Source organism: Poecilia reticulata, chromosome 20, assembly GCF_904066995.2.
Source record: "Poecilia reticulata chromosome 20, P_reticulata-male-v2, whole genome shotgun sequence".
NCBI classification, from domain to species: domain Eukaryota; kingdom Metazoa; phylum Chordata; class Actinopteri; order Cyprinodontiformes; family Poeciliidae; genus Poecilia; species Poecilia reticulata.
This window is the reverse complement of record NC_088849.1, coordinates 4,600,244-4,627,402: the sequence shown is the minus strand read 5'-3', so window position 1 is coordinate 4,627,402 and position 27,159 is coordinate 4,600,244. Positions and strand designations below refer to the sequence as shown.

The following is a 27,159-nucleotide window of genomic DNA, read 5'->3' as shown; positions in this document are numbered from 1 at the left end:
TGATGATGAATAAAGACAATTTTAAAAAATATGTCCATCGTGACGCAGTGTGAGTCCAGACAGAATGGATTAGGAGAGGAACTGCAGACCCGTCAGAACCTAAAGTACCAGAAATCAGAGTCTCTTCATTCTCAATCATCCTGAGGCTGATATGGTACCGAACATTTAACTATGATAAAGTTTCTTATTGTGCTTTTAGTAGACTATATTGGTTTGATTATTTGCTTACTTAATGTATAATAACATCAGCCAAAATAATATAAATGGTCATTTAAGGAACAAAATATACAAATAGATTAACAGAAAATGCATAAATATTTCCTACTTTAAAAGATTTGTTAGTGGTTTCTCTATGTTTTATTTTGAAATGTTTATATATTTTATGAATTCATTGTTCAGTGGTCATTTATGCACCAGACTCAGACCTGCTGCCCAGGGGCAGTTCTATGTGGAGGCCAACAGCGTACCAAAGAAGTTATAGTAAATAAATGTCTTATACTCAGTGGTGGATTTTTTGTAACCTTCACAATTTTACTTTAACAATGAATTAAAAATGATAGTGATGCACTTTTAGCTTCTGTATGGAGATAGGATCACACTTTCCATCTGCCAGGGATCTGCAACCTGGATCTCTGGAGACACAAGTGGCTCTTTGGCTCACTTAAGATGAAATATTGCTCTGTTTTTGTTTTTTTGTTTCATTCTTTTTCAAGTGTCGCCATGGGAAAACACTGACTATCCTGGCCCCTGTGGTAAATTTGGTCTAGAACCAGCCTCCAAACCTAACTCCTTATTTGTATACATATTTGTTTTGATACTTTGTAAAAGACCAGATTGCTGACATAACATTTGTACTCTTGGCTGCCCAAGGACACATTTTGAATATTAAATCAGGAGTTATGATCAGTTACTCAGTACTTGAGTGGTTTACCAAATACTTTTTACACTTGCTTAACTAAATGCATTTAAAGTATACTACTCTGATTGGAGTACAATTTTGGGGCACTCTAACCGACCTCTATGCATGAATGATTGCTCTATGATCATTTTTTAAAGACAAAAAACACCGGCATAAAATAATGTCTATCACTGCAGTGGACGTCCCACCACATAAAAGAAGGGCGACGCGCCGTGGTGGGGGTCCCTTATTTAGATTTTTGAAAGGTGGCAACCCTACTAGTGTGAGTAGTACGTCGTCACAGTAGAACTGTCTTCTCCTTTGTCGGCTTCAGCTCTCGTAGCAGTCTCTTATTTAGAACCGTTGTTACCAGTGTCTGGCTTAGCTTCTCGCTCACTGTGCAGCTTCATCATTTGGACTGTTGAGCTGTCTTTGTGGTTCGTTCATCATTAAATTCATCTTCATTTAAACCTGGGTCCTCTGTGTTCTCTCTCACCTCCACCACAACCCACTTCATGACGAAATCATTGGAATCACGCCAGTTGTGAATTTCAGCTGTAGTTTTCTCTTTAATTCCTGATAAAAGTAGTTTGTCCTCCTAACTGTCCCTGTGTACTTTCACAGAAAATTAACATGATTTACTTGCCATGTAAATGATTTTTTTCCCCCCTCAAAACTTCAATGTTGTACATTTTGGACACCAAGTGTTAACAAATCTTAAAGTCGTCTCATGGCTCATAAGATGTTGCAGTGTTCACAAATATATTGTATTCCCAGCATACCTTGTTGTGAGTGGGCAGGGATGAACCATGTGTGTCCTGTTGGGAACAGCGCCGTCTCCTCTGCAGGAGCCACAGCACTTTCACAATATAAACCTCATGGACAAAATTAATAGGACACATGTTGGCCTTGCAGTCTATTTGCTCGGCTTCGGAAACAGCAAAATGCCGCTCTGCAAATTGTGTAACCCGTAACGGTCTTTCTCTGTCAACATGTTATTTACAGATGCTCTCATAAATGTTGATTTTGTTTAACACTGCACCTGTTGTATCAGTGATGAGGCAAAATGAGGGGACGGAAGCATGCGAGACCACAAACACATGGTAATGGTACAGTGAATGGACGTGATCTGCATTTCAAATCAGAAGGCAAAATGCTTGTAAATAATTAAACAGGAAAGCATTCAGAGATGCCCAATTTGAATAAAACCACTCCAGAAAATACTGCCATTTGTTTGAAGGCTTTGAAATAAAACTTTCTCTCAGAGACAGAAAAGTAAAAGGAGAGCGACAAACAAGCAGAAATTATTTCAAATGTGATGAGAAGGGTTGGTTTTGGTCATTAACTTTTGCTAACGTATAAACACGAAAGGAAAACCGATATGGAAGCATTTGGCATGCACCCCAGGAGAGGAACCTTCTTCTTCACATTCATCCAACTCTCCACCACGTCTGCCTCCTTCCCTTCCTTTTGTGATGCACTTGTACATTTATTTTCCCTCTCTTGCCTCCTTTTCAAATGTCTTTTCTCTCCTACACTCAGCTGAAGAGCCAAATGAAAGAACATTTGCTTCCCTTTGGGAAGTTCTCTTCAGCCACATTACAGATTCTGGCCAACAGCCGAGGAAATAGATGCAAGTGAAAGCAGACAAAGGTGCAACAATAGCTGTTGTGTTGGGGAGCAGCCCTGTGGAACTTGTTGGTTCTTTCTTGAATGATCATACTCAGTTGTTTCTCAACAAAACATTAGCAAACTTAAGGCTTAAATTGGAATTTCCTTTCAGAAATGTATGAATAAGAGTGTGGTTTCCACAGATTAAACAGATAAATTGAACAATATATCAGTTGTGAACATGGGTGGGAATAAAGAATTTTCTCCACCAGCCACAGTTACTGGTAGAGAAAACGTTTTACCGGCCACTCAGACATTTGACCAACCACAGATTTTTGCTTTTGATTACAAACCCCACCAGTACAAGCAAATTATATAAAATATATGATTTATTCTTAACTCTATGAAAACCGATTTACTGACAAGTTTACCAATTAGATTTTCACTTAATACACATGTACTTATACATAATAATTTAACATAAAACATGGACACATTAACAGGGTTGTAGAGAAATAAGTTCATTTGAAGTAACTGCTACAGCAAACTTTAACTACACAACCCTAACATTCTTCAAATCATATGTTGAACATTTCCACATTTTGTCTAAACCACCCCCTGACATTGACATTGAAGACGTGTCTACTCATTTATACAATATTTTAAAATGGGATCAATAGCTGTTTTCTACCTCTCTTTTCCCTTACTTATTACGTTTTCTATTGAAATTCACAATTATTCAGAGGACGAAAAATGGGATTTTCGGCAGCTATTGACACCTTGTACTGCCGTGCGCTTGGAGATTGAGGGCTTTCGGCAAGAGGTTTTTGTCAGAGTCAAACACTGCCAAAAATGGTCAAAAACACTGTGTGTCTGTGTTCCCCTATCACCCCCTCCCCCTGTGCCTAGCAGAGGTTTTCGTATTTAAATGAAGTTGTTGAGAGCCATGCAAATGCAAATCAACTGTTGAGCACCACCTTTTGACTCTTATTCATTCAGTAGCTAACCCTTTTTACCTTCTGTTCACCATAAAGAAGTATGTTTGGAGAAAGAATATTAAAACAATCTATCTTATCCATTAAAATAGATATTACATGTGTGTTAGAAGCACTGAAAAACTTAGTTTTGGTTGAATTGATGATATAAAAGAAGAATATGCATGATTACATACAATAGACTTTTGTGAAACGTGATCTTACTTTGACATTCCTCCTATCTGAAGATTTGTCTTGTAATGGGAGGAATTGCACAACTTAATCAAAAATAATAATAAAAAAATGTTCCAGCGTGGTTCATTGTACATAAAGTATTTTTGTGAATAATATTCAAACTAATGTTAATGTTCACTGATTGCTTTAAAGACCCAGAGTCATGCTATATTGGGGTGCTAGTGGTCATTCCACATCACAACACAGAACTTAAGAAACTACAGATTTTTCAGTATTCAGTTGCTTAACTCTCAAGTTTAAATTGAAGAACAAAATGGTTGAAAGTATGTGATACCTTCTGATAGAGTATAAACATTTGTCTTCTTTTTTTAAAGTTTGGTTAGTTAAGCACTAAATATAACTCACAGATTATGAATCATATTCTGTATAAACTAAAAAGGAGACAGCTCAAAGCAGAATTGAGATAATAAACATATATACATCTAAAAACATTTTAGCAATTAATTATAATAAAAATAAAATATACTATCACGTAACTGTTGAAAAAATTACTTTTAGAATGTATTTTTTTCTGTCAACTTTCATTTAACACTCCAGTCCAGTTGGTGGCAGTAATGCGCTTTCATAGTCGGTCAAGCAGCCGCCATTAAACTCCAGAGGAAGATTTGCACTGGTGGTAACAAGTGCTAACTGCCTACACCCAACATGAATGAAAATACCAGTGCGTTGTATGAAATGGTGGAAAAAGTTTCAGTATCGTTTTGATATTGAGCAATGTTCTGACGGAAAACAACAGATGACACCGCGGCGTTCCAACAAGACCAAACTCACGGTAAGAAAGCTTTTATAAATAGCACGTGGAGTGAGGCCAGTTGCTTTGTTTGTTTCTTACAGAAAGCGGACTTTCGTTTTCTTAATGCCGAAACAAGTGTAGGGTGAGATTTTGTATTGTAATCTATTACATGTGATGTTCTGAACTCTTAAAAATACTTGCATCTTCTTTGATTTTTTCAGACCGAGGAGCTCTTACGGAGTCCTCCAGGACGAAAAGAAATTCAGTAAGTTATGATTTCACATTTAGTGAATAGTGAACACTCGCATATTTGTAAGGAAAACTGATCTTCCCGTTATTTTATTTATTTTGTTGTAACGCAGTACAGCAAGGCAGGGTTTGGAAAGCAGTAAAGAACTACAAAATGGCGGACGGAGGATGGATCTGAGGACGAAGTCATGAAGCCGATATGTATAATCACTGCGTTGATTCCCGACTGTATAATGGTTGCTTGAGAATAATTTTAACTTATTTACTTATGTATTTTTGAGAAAGCCATATATTTGCTACAATATTGTTTAAATTTTAGATTTATTTCCACAGACTCCACAGAATGGGAGTCACATTTGTGTCAATCAGACTCTTCAGGAATGTTCTGATGTCCGTGATGAGGACAGAGATGCAACTGTGTGAGTATCTACTATTTTAGAATGTTGATATTTTATGCTTCAATATTGTTTATGTACATAATGTAATTATGCTATGTATTGACAATGCACAAAAATGTTTTCCAGCTGCATCCATGACCTACTGCCAGTCATCCAGATGTAGCTAAAGAAAGAAGCAATTAAAATGTATTACTAATCTAGAGATGTCACAATTCCTTGAATGATTAAAGTACTGTGATTTATTCAAATCCATCAAAGCAAATCATCTGCCTCAGAGTTTGTTGAACTATGTTTTACTATTTATTACCAAATGCTTTTAATTATTTTTTCTTCCAATTGTTTCCAAGTGTTTTCTCTTTTTCATTAAAGTTTTTATTTTTTGTAAGAATGTGTTTTTTTGTTTGTTTGTTTTAATGTCTGGAAGTTTGGAAACTGGATAGATTTTTTTTTAAATACAGCATTAAAAATATTAATGATTGGGGCGGGGTTTATTTATAAAGACATAAGTGCTATCCAATGGGCACACATTGGATAGCACATCAGAGTTCAATGATGAACTCTGATGTCATCGTTTGTCATCCAATGACTGAGAATCCACGTGGGTCTGTTAAAGCGCCTTTGCGTATGCTAGGCTATTCGTATGCTTAGTAGAGTCGTTAACACCTCTCGCCTGCCCGCTCCCCAGCACCGCCACTCCCCCCCTCCAAGGATTCCGCAATCGACAGATTTCGACTCCCGTGAGTGAAAATGTAGACTGTCGATTGCTGTCGATAATCTGTCGCTGACTAGCTGCATTTGCGTCAGAATACAGGGTCAAAAATCCCACTTGTCGTCCTGTGATTATTACTAAAATATCTCAGAACGTGTTCATTATTAATTCCACAAGTCGTTATTATTCCTGTTTTATTCCAAAGTTTTTCTGACTACCTGGAGCTTATTATGGTTTCTCCTTCCTGGACTCACACAGACACACCTGCCCTCCGGCCTGCATGAAACTTTTTCTTTATTAACATTTTCACTCCTTTTTACTGGGCAGCAGCAGCTAATCTGAACTCTTCCTCAATCTGTCCCTGGTCTCTCTCATAATCATCCTCCTCCGATGATAATAAAACACCTGAATCGCTAATTCTCCCTCCTTCTCTGCTACTGAAACTGCTCCATCAGTCAAAATTTGTGTGGTAAACATATTTTTTACCACACAAACCTTTCTGAATGGGCTTATGTGCTTTGAAGCCTTTGTCGTAGTTTTTCTGACCCGCCCTGTCTCGTATCCTCTCACTTTTCTCGAACTGCGGTTAGCAGCTAACTATTAGCTGAAAGGGCTCTATTTATTGGATAAGCCCAATGTTCGTCAATAAAATCAACCAATGGGCTGTCACGGTCGATAAAAAATATATTTAATATACTTTTTTTGTTAAATTATGACAGTGTAGGGCCACAAGATATGGACAGTGCATGCATCAGTCTGTAGTCCAGACGATCAATCCTCTCCTGGACAGAAGTTCAAACTTAATGCATATTTTTAAAAATTTATTTTCTGTTCAAATTGTCAACCGCCACAGTGCATTGCTCCAATTTACATGCCACTTCATATTTTTACCCACATTTGGCCAGTTTCCACCCGTGGTTGTGAGCACTGCTAACTAAAAAGTTAGTTACACTAATCCTAAACATCAACTCCACTGATGCAATACAACAACATAGCATTTAGAGCAGGGGTGCCCAAAGTCGGTCCTCAAGGGAAGCATCTTGCATGTTTTAGTTCTCTCCCTGGTTTAACACACCTGGATCAAATGATGACTCATTAGAAGGCCTAAGAAGAACACTGACATACTTAAATACAGCTCCAGCTCCAGATGAGTTTAACAGGTGGGGCAAAATGAATCTATGTAGCTGAACATGGACAACAACATTAGTAGCCTACAGGCTACTTGTTAACAAGCTTAAGGTGCTGTATTGGTATTAGCTAGTCATATTTTAGTTAACATTACCTGCATCCAACAGCATTACTCAACTCAGTCGGTTAGTTTGGGTGAAAACTGTGAAAAGTTCTTTGAGTTTTGCTGCCATGATTCTAATACACGTACGTAGTTCTGCACAGCAGCAGCAGGTGTAAACCCAGCGCGAGCTTCTCAGCGTTTATGTTGCGTTTGAAGGCGGCTCGGAAAAACAGGTTACAACGTGTTGACAACCGATTAAACAGTTTTAACTGCTGAAAAAAGTGACAGAAAGCTTCCAGTCCAGGGGGGGCACAGCTGACTGTATGGGTGGGCAATGTCCCCCAATGCCCGCCCATGCCGCCGAGCCTGCTTAAATGGTTGCCACAACCACCAGGGAGAGAACAAAAACATGCAGTATGCCGGCCCTCGAGGACCGACTTTGGGCACCCCTGAGTTAGAAGAAGCTAAAGCACTATCTTCAACCATGTTGATTCCTGCAACATGTCAATGAAACAGCAAAAGGTACATAATAGTCTGTCATTCTCAATACACAGGAAGTGATTCTTTGGGCCAGACCTTTCACTCATGGTTTCAGTCTTCTAGTTGAGTATTACTAACTCTGTTGTTGATTTTACCTCATCGACCACGGTAGGGGCTGTACAGTGGCGCAGTTGGTAGAGCTGTTGCCTTGCAGCAAGAAGGTTCTGGGTTCGATTCCCGGCCCCGGTCTTTCTGCATGGAGTTTGCATGTTCTCCCTGTGCATGCGTGGGTTTTCCCCAGGTACTCCAGTTTCCTCCCACAGTCCACAAACATGACTGTCAGGTTAATTGGTCTGTCTAAATTGCCTAGGTGTGAGTGTGTGTGTGGATGGTTGTTTGTCCTGTGTGTCTCTGTGTTGCCCTGTGACAGACTGGCGACCTGTCCAGGGTGTACCCTGCCTCCTGCCCGGAACGTTAGCTGGAGATAGGCACCAGCAACCCTCCCGACCCCACTGAGGGACAAGGGTGTCAAGAAAATGGATGGATGGTAGGGCTTTGCTCAAAAAGAACCCAAGACAAAAGTATATTTTAAACTGCTCACTGTAGAACTACAGGCTAGTTCTAAGGCAATGCATTCTAGGTACAGAATAAATGTCATTTGCTAGCCGAGAGTGAAGGGTCAGGATGAGGATCTGTGCCTCCAAATCTGACGCCATGGTCTTGAGCCAGAAAATGGTAGAGTGCCTTCTCCGGGTCCGGGAGGATGTCCTGCCCCAAGTGGAAGGGTTCAGTATCATTCTTCATGAATGAGGAAAAACTGAAGCGGGAGATTGACAGATAGATTGGTGCAGCGTCTGCAGTAAAGCGGGTGCTATGCCAATCTGTGACGGTGAAGAGAGAACCGAGTCAAAAAGCGAAGCTCTCAATTTACAGGTCGATCTACGTTCCTACCTGGGAACGCCTTGGGGTTCCCCCAGAGGAGCTGGCCCAAGTGGCTGGGGAGAGGGAAGTCTGGGCCTCCTTTCTTAAGCTGCTACCCCTGCAACCTGACGCCGGAGAAGTGGAAGAAGATGGATGGATGGATGCTAGACAGCTTCCATTACAGGCAAATGCAAAGACATACTGTAGACACAGGAGGTAAAAATTAAGCTAGGCTTTGGTCCCCTTGCTAGTGAGATGATGGCTTGATGAAGGTGAAACATTAGAAGAAACATGGAGAGAGTGTGAAATATGCAAACAGTAGGCCTACTGCTGGAGAAAGTCCAGGGCTATTTGTTAGTTCCTGGATGAGAGTCAGAATGTAGACATATCTAAAGCTGAAGGTCATGACCTAAAGACACCAATAGAAACCACATCTGGTCCTTCCAATGCTTATCCATACCTAATTAACCTTATTAGAATCAAAATGTTGAACAATCAGTAAATTGAGTGCTTTGCCTTTTGTCCACCCTGGCCTTCATCACAAAGGCAGAAGGACTCCTCTCACTACTGCAGATGAAGCTTCAATCCACCTTCTCCATCAGCATACCTGAACTCATCCACTTGAGGTCGACTCTGAGCCCTAACAAAAGGAGAGCCGTGTTAGGGCTCTCCTAACACGGCCCTAACTCTCCGTTTTAGGAGAGCCTCCTAACACGGCTGTCCGTGTTAGGAGAAAAATGATTCTGAGAAAAACTTGAGAAAAATGATTCTCAGTTTTCCAGCTGGGAATCATGGACCCGTTTCTTCTCCTGGTCACTTTTCACCTGACTGCAAAACTTGTCAGTGCCTGCAGAAGGTCAGGCTGGAAGACTCTTACAGCAACACATTCACATGGGAGCAAAACCAAAGTGTTAATTTTATTTTTTTGTTCAGAGTATATGGATTCTGAACACAATGGTTAGGAGCTCCTATAATTAAGTATCCCACCCTACACAAGAAAGATGCAAACTGTTTTAAATTCCACATTGTACAATAACACAACAGACAGAATGCCAAGAATGTTAAATACTCCAATTCAATTTATAATTTATCTACAGTTGCATACAGGAACACTTGAAAGCTGCTCATTTTGTTGAAAGTTCATGAAAAGTTAATGTCAAGTTATTTTCTTTCCCAATACCTTTTGATCCCATTCTGCTTTTAGCAATAAATCATCTACTTGACAACCACTACATTAATAATAGATATGGTGTCCATGTGATATGAACACAGTAACACTCAAACAAATCCCTAGAGAACTCTACAAAATCTGCTGGGTGACTGTTTTTCTCTTGTTTCGCTGAGCTTACAAATAGCTTTCACTTGGTGCTTTTCCAGCTACAAATGTTCTTGTTTTCAGAACCTTTTGCAAAGTTCGTTTCAAGGAACAGTTTGGGTCAATGCAATACAGCAATACACAGTTCAATATTTTAATTAAAATCCAAAGTCTCATTTAAGGAGATTTTTACTACCAGGTTTTCAAGCCAAAACTGGTCACACCTATAAGACTTCAAGTTTTCACAGGCCTAAATATAACTTTCATGGTACAAATGTTGGTACCCTCTGAGCCTGCATTTTCTTTTGAATATCTAATGCATGTTCTATAAAAAAAAATACACTAATTGGCAAATTGTTCATGATTAAATTGAATTACAATATGTTTAATAGAAAATCTGCAAGTACTGAACAGCAAATAGGCAGGGGACCCATTATAATTTATAGAACACAGATGTGGAGCAGACGGAGGCTGAAAACTGGTTAGAGTCCTGATCAAACACGAAGACAGAGAAAAGCACCACTCCCAGGCTGTGACCAGGATGACGACAGGTGATCTCACACTGAGGAAGTGAAGAGCAGGAGTTAACCTGGGCAGCAGCACAGGTAGAAACAGTCAGCAGCAAAGGGGAAATTAGAACTCTGAACAAAAAATCTTTTAGAAAAACACTAAGACCTCCATAGACAGTTATATCATTTAAACGTGTTTGAAAATTTTTTTTATTTATTCAAACAAGTGAAGTGTACCCGATTATACAACCTATCTTGTGTTTACAGGCTTTGGTAGAGGTTCTTGTGTAGCATCTCTGAAGTACATACTTCTAGGCCTGCAGAAATTGTCCTTTCACTTTCTCTGATTCGGTATTGGGGATGGACCTTGCATAATACAGGGTGATCAATACTTGTCTTGTACATGTTTTCAGTGAATACGCATAGATCTCTGAGTCCTTTGAAAAGGTTCTTGTCTCAAGAAAATCAATATCAAGCAATGTTTGCTTTTACTCATGTCAGAGATCTTTCAACACAATGCGGTGCTTTCTTTCTGGGATAGGTGAGCATTGTGCAAGACCTGCTGACTAAGCTCCATCAGTACAAAAGTAACTGGAAACAAATCTAATGGATTGAAAGCACTGGGAAACTTTATGCAAACTAGTGTCTCGCTTTGTTGGGTTTGAATTGAGCTCTTAATAAACAAAGAGTGAGAGGATGACCTTTCAGACAAAAAGGAAACTTTCTCTGAACTTTTTAAATCAATTTAGCTATTGTTAAGAAAATAAATTAAAAATATGCTAGTTTTAAAACTTAGCAACGTCTTGATTGAAATAGCCTAATAATAGTTTTCAGATTAATAACTTATTCTACCGTATTGACTTTTATGTTACCTGTAGTTACAGCAGATTGTTTGCTAAGATCTTTAGAACTGCCCTTTGTCTGTGTGGGAAACAATCAGGAGAAGTTCCAGCTTTCACACTGATCTGTGAAAAGCCATAAAACAACATGAGTTCAGTGGAGGAGAAGCTCTGCTTCCACTTTGTTTAGATAAAGGTGACAACTGATGTTTGATTTTGAAAACAAATTGCAGGGAGTTTCTAACTTTAAAGAGGGTCTGAGACAGCTCCTGGTTGGATGAGCAAAGATACACCTTATTTGAATAAATTAAAGACAAGAATACGCTTTTACTATTAAAGTTTGTACACAGGAGTAACAAATCAGATTTGCTCTTGCAACTCTCCAAAGACGTCTTTGCTTTTCTTTCTTTCTTCCTTCTTTTCTATTTGTCTCAGTGTTGCAAATGTGATTTTATACTTTTAAATGTTAGAATGAACTCTGAAAATGTATGATGTGGAGCTTTGACTGTCATCTCTATGTGGCTTTTGTTTCCACGCATGTAATTATTGAATCCGGGAGCACAAGAGAATATAACAGCCAGAAGTTAATGATATTATTCTCTTAACACCATCATCACCAGGTGTGTTCACACAAGTCTCTATATTTGCCTAAATCTCAATGAATGTAATATTAAATGTCAACAGGATGTTTCTATTGCTGTATTCATTTTTCCTTCACTGATTTAGTGGTCTGTAATTAAGTAAAAGAGATTTGTTTTTGCACTAGCATCTAGGCCTGTCGCGATAAACAATCAATTAATCGCACGATAAATTAAATCTATTGAGCTCATTTTAATTATCGGCTTTATAGTCTCTTTTTCCTTTCTGTTGATGATACTAAATGAAAAAAGGCTCAACTCCTGTGCTCTTCCTTGGTGCAATGTCCAGCGCACACTAAACGAGTTGTTGGTGGACTGTAGGCCCATTTTCAAAACCTTATAGAAATCCTAGGTATAACGGTTCGATCGTGTTCGTCTTGCCGTGTGGTGTCCAGCCACACGGGCACAAAATAATGGCTACAAGTCCAGTTAGCTAATTTTAAAACCAGGCATTAATCAATGCTTTACTAGAATCTACCTGTGATGCATGTGGCTAGAGTCAGCGTAAAGTCATGTCTGAATGAAAATCATTATAACCTATTTATGTCACGTTAATGAACAGCTGAAAAGTTACCGGGTTCATCAACTGCGGTAGCAATTTGGCTCCATTTCCTCCCCTTGTCATTTCTATATTCTTTGCACAAAATAAATATTAATCATCTCCAATGTCCGCTGGACTTCGGATTGCGCCGTGTCAGCTGTTTGGGATTCCCCTCCGTAATTTCCCCTCAGAAATTGCGGAGGGAATCCACGCTTTCTGATTGGCTACCTGTCACATTCAACGGGCTGTATTGACGCTTCCAGTCGGGGGAAATACCTGATTTAGATCGGAGCGGCCACAACGATCCACCGTAACACACCACACACTGCAGGATGATCGGTTACGAAATCACCAGCGGCCAACGATCTAAGATTGTCATAAAGGGGAAATGGGGGCAAAAAAATAGTGTAGTATGAATTACTGCATTAGGTAGTCGGATGTGCCCGTCTTCTCTATTTAAATCTAGTGATTATTGAAGGGCAATATAGTATACAGACTTCATAATCTGCACTCTTTTGGTTTAATTTATTTCCATTTTGGCTTTATGTTGTTTAGTTTTTATTCAAGTACGTTTTTTGTTAATGGAGACTGAGAATCCATTTTATTTTTGTTTTTGGTTGTTTTGTTTATTTAGTTTATCAGTTCCAGTGTTATGTGTTCTTTTGAAAATAAAGTATCTATCTATGGCAGGAAATCGCATGGATTATTAGTCATTTCCATGAAATCAGTGTCAAAACGTCTTGAAACAATATTATTGTTTATTGCAATAATTTTTTAGACAATCGCTCGGCAAAATTTGTTATCGTGACAGGCCTACTAACATCTTATAGTACACTGGACACTAAGCAAAATGAAGTAAAATGGCACTTTTCTTCATTAGGTAATGGTTTGGGCCCCCACATATGGCTGAATGGCTCTTGAGCAAAAACCAAAATGTCCAATAAATCCCACAATTATTTCAATTTGTTCAAGCTCTGACCTTTTCAAGTCTACACAACCTTTTGAAACACCCATTCAAAATGCTGACCCGTTATGTACATATTTATTTTTAAGGAGCCAGATTGGACAAAGATTTAGACAATAATTCAGAGTCAAACATCCCAAAATGAACATGCTCTATAGGTGGGCTCTCTACCTTTAAAGTACACTGACTGGAAAAAAAAAGCTGCCACCCAAAAAAGGTAACACACACCTATCTGGTAGGAATCCTACCAAATATAACGACCACTTTTAGCTTTTGACCATAGCACACATTTCCCATGGTACTGCAGGGTTTCCCCCAGAAAATCTGCTCAGTCCGGTGGTCAGGTTGCAGAGGCGGTCCACCGGCGGTCCACCATGTTGTTGCATTAAAAGATATTAAGTGGACAGGCAATGTAAAAATATTACTGAATAATTATATATTACGGGAAAACATCACCAGTGAAACACTATTTAAACCCACAACTACAGAATCTTAAAAACAGCAAATCAAAAAAATAAAATCAATTATTTGCACTTTTGTTTAATCCAAATTAAGTCAGCAGCTCCATAAGATCCCCCAAGGCTTCAGGGGACCAAGAAAAGCTACTATTTTAACAAAGACCACAGATATATAAATGTAGCATTTGTTTATTGAGATTATCAATGTTGCTAAATTTGATTTTGTCATAATTTGTGGTGAGAAGAAACGCAGGTAAGCCCAGGTAGTCATGATGTAGATGATAATTTAATGATAAATGCATACAGCATAGAGCAGACTGACGACACGGAGACACCACGATTGACGAGGACCCGACAAGAGACAAAGACAACAGGTGGACTTAAATACACAGGGAGGGTAATAAGGAAATGAGATACACCTGGGAAGCAATCAACAGGGAAGACAGGGCAGGAACAGGATTAAACACAGAAAACCTCAAATATAAGTACCATATTTTCCGCACTATAAGGCGCACCTAAAAACCTTCAATTTCCTCAAAAGCCGACAGTGCGCCTTATAATCCGGTGCGCCTTATATATAGACCAATACTGAGCCACAACAGGTCTAGCATCAACGGTAAGCAGCCGCCGACTTCATTTTCGCCCATAGAAGAAGAAGCGCGCGGTGCATGCTGGGATAGTTGTCAGAACGCTGGTTTGTAATCTATTAATAAAGTTTGACTGACCTATCTACCTACCGACCATCTAGAATCAGGTCATCTGCAGGTCATTTAGCACCACGTTCTCCACGAACATGCTGTGCGCGAATGGAGAAGGGTGACCATCGTCTGACCCCGCCCTGGTCCAGTCGCGGAAGGCTCTACTTGCCAGAGTCAGACTGTTTTGTTGATATTCCGTTTAGTGCAGCTCCATCTAGTGGATGCATAACGTAACTCCAGCCTCTACTGTAGCGTCTATTCTATGCGCCTTATAATGCGGTGCGCATTATATGAAAAAAATGTCATATGTTTTTCATATTTAAAACATATGAAAAAAGTTTTAAATAGACCATTTATTGAAGGTGCGCCTTATAATTCGGTGCGCCTTATAGTGCGGAAAATACGGTACACAGAAAACACAGATCGTCACAGTAACCCCCCCGCCCCTCCTTAAGGGCATCTGGAAACAAAAAACCCAAAGTCCAAACACAACAAGGATGGGTGGAGGGGCGCTGGACGGGGGGTGAGGGGGCTAGAGTCCAGGAAACAAAACACAAAAAACTAAGTCCAAATAAAAAACTACCCAACCAGGGTGGGGCGAAGTCGCAGGAGGCAGAAAGTTCCGGGAGGTCTGGCTGGCATCCTCGAGAGAGGTCCGGCGGGCGTCGCCGGAGCTGCGGGGGCGGCGACATCGGAGGAGGAGCTGAAGCCTGGGGAGGCCTCTCCAGGACCCAATGGGACCAGCTGAAGGCAGAGGCTCTGGAGGGCCAGCTGGAGTCTCGGATGGAGCACAGGGAGTCTCGGACGGAGCACAGGGAGTCTCGCACAGGGAGTCTCGCACAGGGAGTCTCGGACGGAGCACAGGGAAACTCTGGGAGCTGCTCCACAGCTCCCAGCACAAGGACCTGCGGCAACTGGAACGGATGCTGCCTCGGCGCGGGAACCGGCGGTAGCGCGGACAGACGCTGCCTCGGCGTGGGGACCGGCAGCAGCGGGGACAGGCTTTGGCCAGGGGCCGGGACCTTCAGCGGATCAGGGCGGCGGTGACGGCTTCGCCCAGGGGCTGGGATCTCCGGCGGCTCAGGGCGGCAGTAACAGCGTGGCCCGACTCCGAGCGGGCAGATTACCAGCCGCGATCCTCGCCACGGATCCGGGCTGGCAAAATACTCCTCACCTCTGTGAGGACCTCTGGTCGGGTCCTTCTGTGTCATGATTTGTGGATAATACAAGTGAGGAAGACGCCGGTCAGTGGCGCAAAAAGGGGGCATGCAACACATAGGGGCGCTGCACCAGAGGGGGCGTCAAAACCCCGTCTGGATGGGGCGGCGCACTGATGATGTGTTCGCATACACTTCATACACTTCAGCACGCCCTTACGCTCCTTCACCTAGCGCCATAACGGGGTAAACTTAGCGATTCTTACCTTTCACGTACCTTCGTGTCGGAGGGGGTGGGGGGTGTAGAGTGAGTGTATGTTGTGTACGAGGAACCAAGGAGGAACTAATACGAGCAGCGACAGAAGGACAGACGTACAATAGACGAGGACCCGACAAGGAACACAGACAACAGGTGGGACTAAAGGCACAGGGAGTGTAATCACAGAAACGAGACACAGCTGGGAACAATCAGGAAGACACAGAGACTCACAGGGGAAAACAGGACACAGAAAACCTCAAACTAACACACAGAAAACACAGAACCTAACAGATTTAATGGTTTCAACATACAAGAATTCAAAGAATTTAAATTGTTTAATATTTAAATGTAAAATTTTAAGGACCTGGCAAGCTTACTTTGTAAAAGTTCAAAAAACAATCTTCAGAGTTAGAGTGTTTTGTTACCATATCTACAATTTAATGCTGTGAGCTTAATCTCTGAGTTTGAGCTTTGTTTGGTCACAAATACAAATGAGGAAACTGCAGTTATAACTGCAGTTTCCTCATGCAGTTTCCTCATGCTTTTAGGTTTTCTATTTAAACTACTTGAGCTGAATGTCGTGTCTGTTGTGGTTTTAGTGCCATAGAATTTGCTTTGGTTTATCTGGGCTTCAAGGGACCAGTTCTTCACATCGCCGCGCGGCTGCAAGCATGAACTATGTCTGACTAAGTAGATAAAGCATTTGTTATGATTTGATAATTCGTGTAACCTGAAAAAAAAAATAAAAAAAAAATAAATAAATAAATACTGGACATATTAAATTTCTGAAGAGGCGAGCGCGAAAGCTCCTCACCGGGATGAATCTGCATGATAAGGTTAGTGCTGGTTTGTTAACCACTAAGGAACACATACATAAACTTTACAGGGAAGACGGAGCCCCACGCTGGGGAGCGTGTTGAGATGTAAACGCCAGCTGTGTGAAGCTGACACCCCACCCATGTCAAAAAATCCAGCAAATAGTCTGAATGGTTAGTGCTCCGTTTGTGCAGGTTTGTGCTGTTAAAAAAGTTTGTTTGTGTAATGGTGACATGCGCCTGGTGTTTTTGTTTTGAGACCATCCATGTCATGTCCCTCATCTCCCTGATTCCCTGCAGCTGTGTCGCTCTCTGATTGCTTCCCTTCTTAAGTCTCCCTCTGCAACCCGCACACTGCCAGATTATCGAACGCTTTCAGCAAGTAGTTTCTAGCTTTCCATCCACGCCCTGTGTGTTACTGCCTCACTCTTGTTCTCTGGATTTGCTCCTTTTGCCTTACCCTTGTCAAACTGTTGTTTTTGCCTACCCGGATCTCGACCCTAGCCTGTTTCTCTGACGCCGCTCACGCCCACGCCCACTCTCTCGGACTCTGCTATCCTCCTCTTTGTGTATGACCTCGGCCCAGCTGACCAAGAACTTGGATCTGGACTTTATTCCTCTGATTCTATGTTGCGAGTATGCTGCCCTGCATCAGTGCTTTCCCCCGCCCCCACGCACTATCTTCTAACTAGTGCTACAGCTGTCTATCCAGTGTGCCGCTCTTTGCTGTCCCTAATACAGATCTGAGGTTTTCTGCTCACTCCTGTCTCGTGGCTGATTTTGGGTCGTCCTAGTGTGCTTTTACAGTATAATCTGGCCACTATGGACCCGACGCCCGCGCAGGAGTGGCGCGGTACTGTAGAGAGAGCCATTACCAAGCTAGAGGCTAATATGCAGGAAATGATGACTATGCTCTCAAAGTTGTCTAGCCCCACAGCGCCTCCAAGTTCTCCGGCTCCCGCACGACAGCTGCAGAGATGAACTCTTCCACAGGAGCCCCGTCTGTTTCCTCCTGAGGTCTTTAGTGGGGAGCCCAGCCTATGTCGCCCTTTTGTTACTCAGTGCGAGATTCAGTTTGAGCTTCAGCGCAGCTTCTTCCCCTCTGAGCGAGCTAAAGTCGCTTACATGATTTCGCTATTATCTGGGAAAGCTAAGATTTGGGGTACAGCTGAGTGGCAGAAGGACACATTCCTCTGCTATAGTTTTGATGATTTCTCCAAGGAACTTATACGTGTTTTTGATCCCTGCCTCCCAGAGAGAGAGGCAGGTAGAGGGCTCTGGAGAATTAAACAGGGTAGGAGGCGCATTAATGAGTACATCATTGACTTCCACACCCTTTCTGCTTACAGTGATTGGAATGATGAAGCCCTGTGTGATGCCTTATACCAGCGTTTGAGTTAAGGCATTAAGGATGAGCTCTCTACCCGTGACCCCCCTAAGGATCTGGCTGATCTGGAATCCATGGCGTCCTGGATTGACCAGCGGATGCATGAAAGAAGGCTAGAAAGGGCTTCTGACCGACCTTTTCCACCGCCAGGGGCCCCCTCAAGGCTCGTAACGAGGTCTCCATTTCCCAAACCTTCTTCCTCTCCCCCCTGGACCAACCTGAACCTATGCAGATTGGTCGCTCCAGACTGACACCTGAGGAGAGGGATCGTAGGCTCAAGAAAGTCCTATGTTTCTACTGTGGCTGTGAGGATCATCAACTCCGCCAGTGTCCCTTCAAGAGGTTAGTTCCTTCGTTCTGTAGTGCTCTACTAAGTCAGTGCACTACAGCCGCATCTTCATTAATTACCATTAAAGCTGAGATTTCTATGCAGGGTCGCTCCCACTCTTTAGCAGCTTTTGTTGATTCTGGAGCCGGCACTGAATGGATGCTGAGCAAGCTCGCTCTCTCCATTTGAATTTAAAACGAAGTACTCACAAGTCTGAGGTCCAGGCTATTGATGGTCATGTTTTACACCAGGTCAAGCTGGAGACAGAGCCTGTCTGACTGATTGTGGGAGGGAATCATCAGGATTCCATCTCCTTTCTGATCATCAACTCTCCTAAAATCCCTGTAATTCTTGGTGCCACCTGGTTGAGACTGCACAACCCACACATAGACTGGGAGCAGGGTTTGGTCCTTGGATGGAGCCCTCGTTGTCTTTCCTCCTGTCTTCAAGCTGCCAATCATCCTGGGCCAGTTCTCCAGGGTCTCCCAGTTCTGGACCCTGTACTTTCAGGGATCCCCAAGGACTACCATGACCTCAAAGAGGTCTTCAGTAAACATCATGCTACTTCTCTGCCACCTCATCGGCCCTATGATTGTGCCATCAACCTGCTTCCTGGCACCTCTCCTCCGAAGGGTCATCTTTATCCACTGTCTGTCCCTGAAGACCGAGCCATGCGCGACTACATTGGGGAGGCCCTCCAGGCAGGGATCATTCGTCCTTCATCATCTCCTGCTGGCGCAGGGTTTTTCTTTGTAGGAAAAAAGGATGGTTCACTCCGTCCCTGTATTGACTGTAGAGGACTCAATGATATTACCATCAAGAATCGTTATCCCCTCCCAGTCACTAACACTGCATTTGAACGCATTCAAGGTTCTAACATCTTCACAAAGTTGGATCTGAGAAATGCGTACCATCTGGTGCGTATTCAGGAGGAGGACAAATGGAAGACTGCCTTCAACACCCCTACTGGGCACTATGAATACTTAGTGATGCCTTTTGGTTTGACTAATGTACCCGCAGTCTTTCAGGCCCTTGTGAATGATGTCATTAGAGACATGATTGGTCTCTATGAGAAGTGTGAATTTCATGTGTCCCAGACTACCTTCTTAGGTTCTCTGGTCTCCCCCAACAAGCTATCCATGGAGGACCGCAAGGTTTCCGCTGTTCTGAATTGGCCAACTCCACAAGACCATAAGCAGCTCCAAAGGTTTCTAGGTTTTGCTAATTTCTATCGCCGTTTCATTCGCAACTACAGTACTATTGCCTCACCACTTCATGCCTTAGCCTCTCCCAAGTCTTGTTTTCAGTAGAATCCTAGAGCAGAGGAAGCCTTTCGAAGGCTCAAACACCTGTTCTCTTCTGCACCTGTTCTCCATTCTCCGGACCTGAGTCGTCAATTCATTGTTGTGGAGGTTGATGCCTCTGAGTCTGGGGTCAGTGCGATCTTTAGCCAGAGGTATGAGGATGGTAAGATTTTTTTTGGAAGTAGTGTTTTGTAGTAGATTTTTCGACCGTACGTGTGTTAGTTAGTGTGCTAGTGTGTGTGTGCAGTGTTTGTAGACGTTTTTTAGTGTGTTTAGTGTGTCAAAATGAGTCGCTACATGACTGCGGAGCAAGCCCTGAAGTACATGTACGAATGTGAAGAGGACGAAGGCGCGCTGCCAGATGGCTCGGACTCGGAGTTTGAGCTTGACGATGAGGTTTGTTTTGTTTTGTTCTTGTTGTTTTATTTCTTTGTTTGCCATGGGATATGTACAGTAAATTATTATAATCGGAGTAGATGCACACAGAACCAGATTACATGCTAATTTCCATCTCTAGGTTGGTGAGCCAAAGGAGTGAAGCCCATGACGCACAAAGACTTCAATGTGGAGATGGCCAGTCAGCTTTGTAGTGTGGACATGGCAGGTGTTCCAAAGAGAAAGGCAGCTGAACACATTCCTGTGCCCATTAGTGCTCAGCAAAATGCCAGAAATGGCAGACTGCAGTGCAGACACTGCCTCCAGGTGAACAATGTCAGGAAGGACACTCCCTGGAAATGTGAGGGCTGTGATGTGCCACTGTGCCTTCTGATGGACAGAAACTGCTTTGCACAATGGCACAAGTAATTTGTTTGTCTTGTGGCACCCATTTTGTAAATATTGTAAATAGTTGAAAGTGGGGGGGGGTTGAGACATTGTGATGTTGGAGAAAATTTGTGATGGAAATATTGACATATTTTGTAAATAGTTGTAAAAAAACGCCTGGGAAATTACCCACAATATGGTGAAAATATGACTACTAATTTGTTTTTTACTGAGTTTGTACAAAAATTCTTAAAATTTACCTAAAAAATGTTCATGTTAGACTGTAAAAATGGTTTGTTCAATATTTTTTGTGAGTTTTATAGTAAAAATATCAATATTTTTTCTACTCGGATTTTGTTTCTGTGTGTGTTTTTTGCTCCAATGTGATAATAAATTTTGTCAAAAGGAAACAAACACTGTAAAATCACAAAGTTTAGGATGTTCTGAAAATAATGATACCAAACAAGGTAAGGTAAATAGTTTTTAAGGTGAAAATATAAGGCTAAATTCAAAATTAGACCAAAACGGCCATTTAGACCCAAGACTAGAATGGGTTAAACTGGCATTAGAGGAATGGAGACATTAGCTAGAGGGAGCCAAGGAACCCTTCCTAGTGTGGACTGACCATAAGAACCTCTAGTACCTCAAGACTGCCAAGAGACTCAACACCAGGCAAGCCAGGTGGGCCCTTTTCTTCTCTCGCTTTGTGTTCTCTTTGTCCTACAGGCCAGGCTCCAAGAATGTAAAGCCTGATGCGTTGTCCAGGATTCATGAACCCCTGAGTGAACCTTTGACTTCTGGAGATTTTATTCTTCCAAAGTCTGTTCGACTGGCAGTAACCCACCTAGAGGTTGAGAACCGGGTCCGGGAGGCTAAACAACAACAACGGGTCCCCCCAGGCTGTCCTCCCCGCCGTCTATTCGTCCCTGACCATCTTGTAGCTGAGGTATCTAAATTGCTTTGTCACCCTGGTGTAGCCAGAACCCTGAAGGTGGTCCAGACACGCTTCTGGTGGAGGAACAGGGCCAAGGATGTCAAAGAGTTCGTCTCAGCCTGCCGGGTCTGCTCCCAGGCTAAGCCATCTCGCCGACCCTCTTCTGGGTTTCTTCACCCTCTACACATTCCCCACCGGCCTTGGTCTCATATTTCGATGTACTTCATCACTGGCTTACCCACCTCCAACAGGTACACCACCATACTAACTATAGTCGATCGGTTCCCCAAGATGACTCACCTGGTCCCCCTAGTGAAGTTGCCCTCCTCCAAGGAGTTGAGTGAGGTCCTTGCCAGAGAGGTGTTCCGTCTTCATGGGCTTCCTGTAGACATCGTCTCCGACCGTGGTCCTTGATTTGTCTCACGTTTTTGGAAGGAGTTTTGTGGACAGCTTGGAATCCAGGTGAGCCTTTCCTCTGGTTTCCATCCACAAACTGATGGCCAGACTGAACGTCTCAAGAGGTGGAGATCAAACTTCGCATGCTCTGTGAACAAGACCCTACAGATTCTGTACCCACTTGGTACAGATTCTGCAGCTTTCGTTTTGGAGATATTAAAAATAATTTTTTAGGTCATCCAGAGTTCACCACCTGCACAAACAAAGCACTTGTTTTGACGCAAGATGGGGTGATGGTGACGTCATCGGCTAAAATTCTAACTTTTAATATCTCCAAAACGAAAGCTGCACAAACGAAAATTTTAACGGCACAAACCTGCACAAACGGAGAACTAACAAACTAGCCCACTTTGGTTTGTTTTGGCGCAAACCAAAACAAACCAAAGTGTTCTAATTCATGCAATGAACACTGCTAATTTGGATTAAAAACAAAATCAAATTCTAAAGAAGCTCAAAGGGTCCAAAAGATGCATTTGAAAATGGGAGAAATAAGGGTGGGAGACACTAGTCATTTATACGTGAACATTTTCAAAAGTAGAATATTTATTTTTTCTGTAGAATGTATATTTAATTTGTCATGTATTTAAACACCTTAACATTTTATAATTACATCTGTAAGGTTACCTACTCATGTTAATTCCGAGTTTTATTTGTATCTTAAGAACAATGTATTTGATCAAATGTTCTTGATGTTTGTCATGAACCATGTTTTTAAATCAATAAAGCATTTGCAATTTCTGCACAACAAGTCTGGTATTTCACCTTCAGATCAGAAATATGATTGACTGCATGAGTAACTGATTGAAGTTGCTGCTGACTGAGCCTGGTTTGAGGTGGTTCAACAATTACACTAGGGACCTGCTCAGCATCAGTGGTTGGTAGTGGCCAAAGGCCATGCTGCTGCAGAAGTTCTTCAAGAGTCTCTGGTGCGTTAGAATTTTCACTAAACACGTTGTTAGTTGCTGTGCTGTTGGCACTCATGTTTGCCAACATCCGTTCAGTCCAGATTTGTGTTGGTGTTTTGGTGTTTTCTGTACGCAAGGAATGGTGGTTCCATGCTTTCCTGAATTGTTTTAGTCGGTTTTGAATCTCAGGAAGAAAAACTATGTGAAGAGAAAGTTTGTGCACATCGTCGCTGGGATCCAAAAGGGCTGAATCTTCAAGATTATAAAACATGCTGTAAAATGGTTCCAGAACCTGTAAAAACACATCCCTCCAAAGATGCTCTATTCTCTGATTATGGATGGATTCCCCAGTGATATGACTCCGACATTCCAATGCCCTGTAGGAGGTTCATCACCAGTGCCACTTGCACATTCTCGCCACCATGATCTGACCTCACTCTAGAAGGTAAGCCATTGAGGCCTTTTGTCTTGAGAAAATGAAATAGCAGTTGAGGCACGATTGTCTGTGCTAATTACTTGAACTGCAGCACAAGACAATCTAACTATAAAGATTGTTCTTTGAACTTTTACAAAGTAAGCCTTCCAGGTCCTTAAAATCTTACATATAAATGTTAAACAATTTCAATTCTTTGAATTTATGTATGTTGAAACCATTAAATCTGTTGTGTGTTGTCTATGTGTTAGTTTGAGGTTTTCTGTGTCCTGTTTTCCCCTGTGAGTCCCTGTGCCATCCTGATTGTTCCCAGCTGTGCCTTGTTTCTGTGATTACACTCCCTGTGCATTTAGTCCCACCTGTTGTCTGTGTTCCTTGTCGGGTCCTCGTCTATTGTACGTCTGTCCATCTGTCGCTGCTCGTATTAGTTCCTCGTTGGTCTTTGTGTTAGTCTAATTTTGAATTTAGCCTTATATTTTCACCTTAAAAACTATTTACCTTACCTTGTTTGGTATCATTATTTTCAGAACATCCTAAACTTTGTGATTTTACAGTGTTTGTTTCCTTTTGACAAAATTTATTATCACATTGGAGCAAAAAACACACACAGAAACAAAATCCGAGTAGAAAAAATATTGATATTTTTACTATAAAACTCACAAAAAATATTGAACAAACCATTTTTACAGTCTAACATGAACATTTTTTAGGTAAATTTGAAGAATTTTTGTACAAACTTAGTAAAAAACAAATTAGTAGTCATATTTTCACCATATTGTGGGTAATTTCCCAGGCGTTTTTTTACAACTATTTACAAAATATGTCAATATTTCCATCACAAATTTTCTCCAACATCACAATGTCTCAACCCTCCCCCCCTCCACTTTCAACTATTTACAATATTTACAAAATGGGTGCCACAAGACAAACAAATTACTTGTGCCATTGTGCAAAGCAGTTTCTGTCCATCAGAAGGCACAGTGGCACATCACAGCCCTCACATTTCCAGGGAGTGTCCTTCCTGACATTGTTCACCTGGAGGCAGTGTCTGCACTGCAGTCTGCCATTTCTGGCATTTTGCTGAGCACTAATGGGCACAGGAATGTGTTCAGCTGCCTTTCTCTTTGGAACACCTGCCATGTCCACACTACAAAGCTGACTGGCCATCTCCACATTGAAGTCTTTGTGCGTCATGGGCTTCACTCCTTTGGCTCACCAACCTAGAGATGGAAATTAGCATGTAATCTGGTTCCGTGTGCATCTACTCTGATTATAATAATTTACTGTACATATCCCATGGCAAACAAAGAAATAAAACAACAAGAACAAAACAAAACAAACCTCATCGTCAAGCTCAAACTCCGAGTCCGAGCCATCTGGCAGCGCGCCTTCGTCCTCTTCACATTCATACATGTACTTCAGGGCTTGGCTCACCAACCTAGAGATGGAAATTAGCATGTAATCTGGTTCCGTGTGCATCTACTCTGATTATAATAATTTACTGTACATATCCCATGGCAAACAAAGAAATAAAACAACAAGAACAAAACAAAACAAACCTCATCGTCAAGCTCAAACTCCGAGTCCGAGCCATCTGGCAGCGCGCCTTCGTCCTCTTCACATTCATACATGTACTTCAGGGCTTGCTCCGCAGTCATGTAGCGACTCATTTTGACACACTAAACACACTAAAAAACGTCTACAAACACTGCACACACACACTAGCACACTAACTAACACACGTACGGTCGAAAAATCTACTACAAAACACCACTAGCTAAATCCGAAATGTCAACTACGCGCCGTTCTCTACCCCCACAAAACTCTCTCCCGCGCTGCTGTTCCGATCGCAAATCAAAATGCTTTCTGATTGGTTGCTTCAGAAATGTGGTGAGTTTGCAGGAACTCGGAAAAATGGCTTTCATGATGCATTCGTTCACTTTTTGGTCATAAAACATCCACTGATTGCACTCAACGTGCGTAAAATGCGCTTTACGCTATGGCGAAAATGATCGATCATATTCCTGGTTTTATTTGGAAGTAAATATAAAACAAAATCAATATAAAAACACTACTTTTATAAAGTTTGAAGTCTCTACTGTCCAACAGAACTGAAATGCACACTTCTCATGCCGTCTTTTTTTTATACGGAAGCCTTTTAAATGCATGACGTCATGCCCGCCACTTGGCGGGCGTCGACTAGAAAAGGTTCTTCATCATGACAACCTGGGCTTACCGCCGTCAGGGTCGCAACTACTTATTATTCAGGTGGATGCGAACACATAAATCCCAAGGAACCCCCGACGTACCCCCGAAGGAAGGTACGTGAAGGTGAAGGTACATTTCTCAGGTGGATGCGTACACAACATATGCTCGCTCTACACCACCCCCGCCCCCTCCGACATGAAGGTACGTGACAGGTAAGACTCGCTAAGTTTACCCCGTTATGGGCGCGAGGTGAAGGAGCGTAAGGGCGTGCTGAAGTGTATGCGAACACATCATCAGCACACCACCCCATCCAGACGGGGTTTTGACACCTCCTCTGGTGCACTGCCCCTATGCGTTGCATGCCCTCTTTTTGCGCCACTGACCGGCGTCTTCCTCACCTGTATTAACCACAAATAATGACAGAAGGACCAGAGTAGAGGTGAGGAGTATTTTGCCAGCCTGAATCCGTGGCGAGGATCGCGGCTGGTAATCTGCCCGCCCAGAGTCGGGCCACGCAGTTACTGCCGCCCTGAGCCGCCGGAGATCCCAGCCCCTGGGCGAAGCCGTCACTGCCGCCCTGATCCGCTGAAGGTCCCGGCCCCTGGGCAACGCCTGTCCCCACTGCTGCCGGTCCCTGCGCCGAGGCAGTGTCTGTCCCCGCTACCGCCGGTCAATGTGCCAAGGCAGCATCCGTTCCAGCTGCCGCAGGTCCTTGTGCCTGCTGCTGTGGAGCAGCTCCCAGAGTTTCCTGTGCCTGCTGCTGTGGAGCAGCTCCCAGAGTTTCCTGTGCCCGCTGCTGTGGAGCAGCTCCCAGAGTTTCCCTGTGCTCCGTCTGAGCCTCCCTGTGCTCCGTCCGAGACTCCAGCCAGCTCCCCAGAGCCTCCGCCTTCAGCTGGTCCCAAAGGGTCCTGGAGATGCCTCCCAAGGCTTCAGCTCCAATTGTGAGATTTATTGGACATTTTAGTTTTTGCTCAAGAGCCATTCAGCCATATGTGGGGGCCCAAACCATTACCTAATGAAGACAAGTGCAGTTTTACTTCATTTTGCTTAGTGTCCAGTGTACTATAAGATGTTAGTAGGCCTGTCACGATAACAAATTTTGCCGAGCGATTGTCTAAAAAATTATTGCGATAAACAATAATATTGTTTCAAGACCTTTTGACACTGATTTCATGGAAATGACTAATAATGCATGCAATTTCCTGCCATAGATAGATACTTTATTTTCAAAAGAACACATAACACTGGAACTGATAAACTAAATAAACAAAACAACCAAAAACAAAAATAAAATGGATTCTCAGTCTCCATTAACAAAAAACATACTTGAATAAAAATTAAACAACATAAAGCCAAAGTGGAAATAAATTTAATCAAAACAGCGCAGATTATGAAGTCTGTATACTATATTGCCCTTCAATAATCACTAGATTTAAATAGAGAAGACGGGCACATCCGACTACCTAATGCAGTAATTCATACTACACTATTTTGTTGCTCCCGTTTCCCCTTTATGACAATCTTAGATCGTTGGCCGCTGGTGATTTCGTAACCGATCATCCTGCAGTGTGTGGTGTGTTACGGTGGATCGTTGTGGCCGCTCCGATCTAAATCAGGTATTTCCCCCGACTGGAAGCGTCAATGCAGCCCGTTGAATGTAACAGGTAGCAGATCAGAAAGCGCGGATTCCCGCCGTGCTTCTGAGGGGAAATTACGGAGGGGAATCCCAAACAGCTGACACGGCGCAATCCGAAGTCCAGCGGACATTGGAGATGATATGTGGAAACAAC

At 42.4% G+C, this 27,159-nt stretch overlaps 1 long non-coding RNA gene across 1 annotated transcript; it reads right to left on the bottom strand.

Annotated features, from left to right (window-relative positions):
* Window positions 1–23,779: 23,779 nt before the first annotated feature.
* LOC145549418 (uncharacterized) lies at window positions 23,780–25,385 on the bottom strand. The gene is made up of 3 exons (XR_014085391.1): window positions 24,721–25,385; window positions 24,503–24,599; window positions 23,780–24,381 (listed from the first exon to the last, which is right to left on the bottom strand). It is a non-coding gene; the product is annotated as an uncharacterized LOC145549418 (long non-coding RNA).
* Between the last annotated feature and the right edge of the window lie 1,774 nt (window positions 25,386–27,159).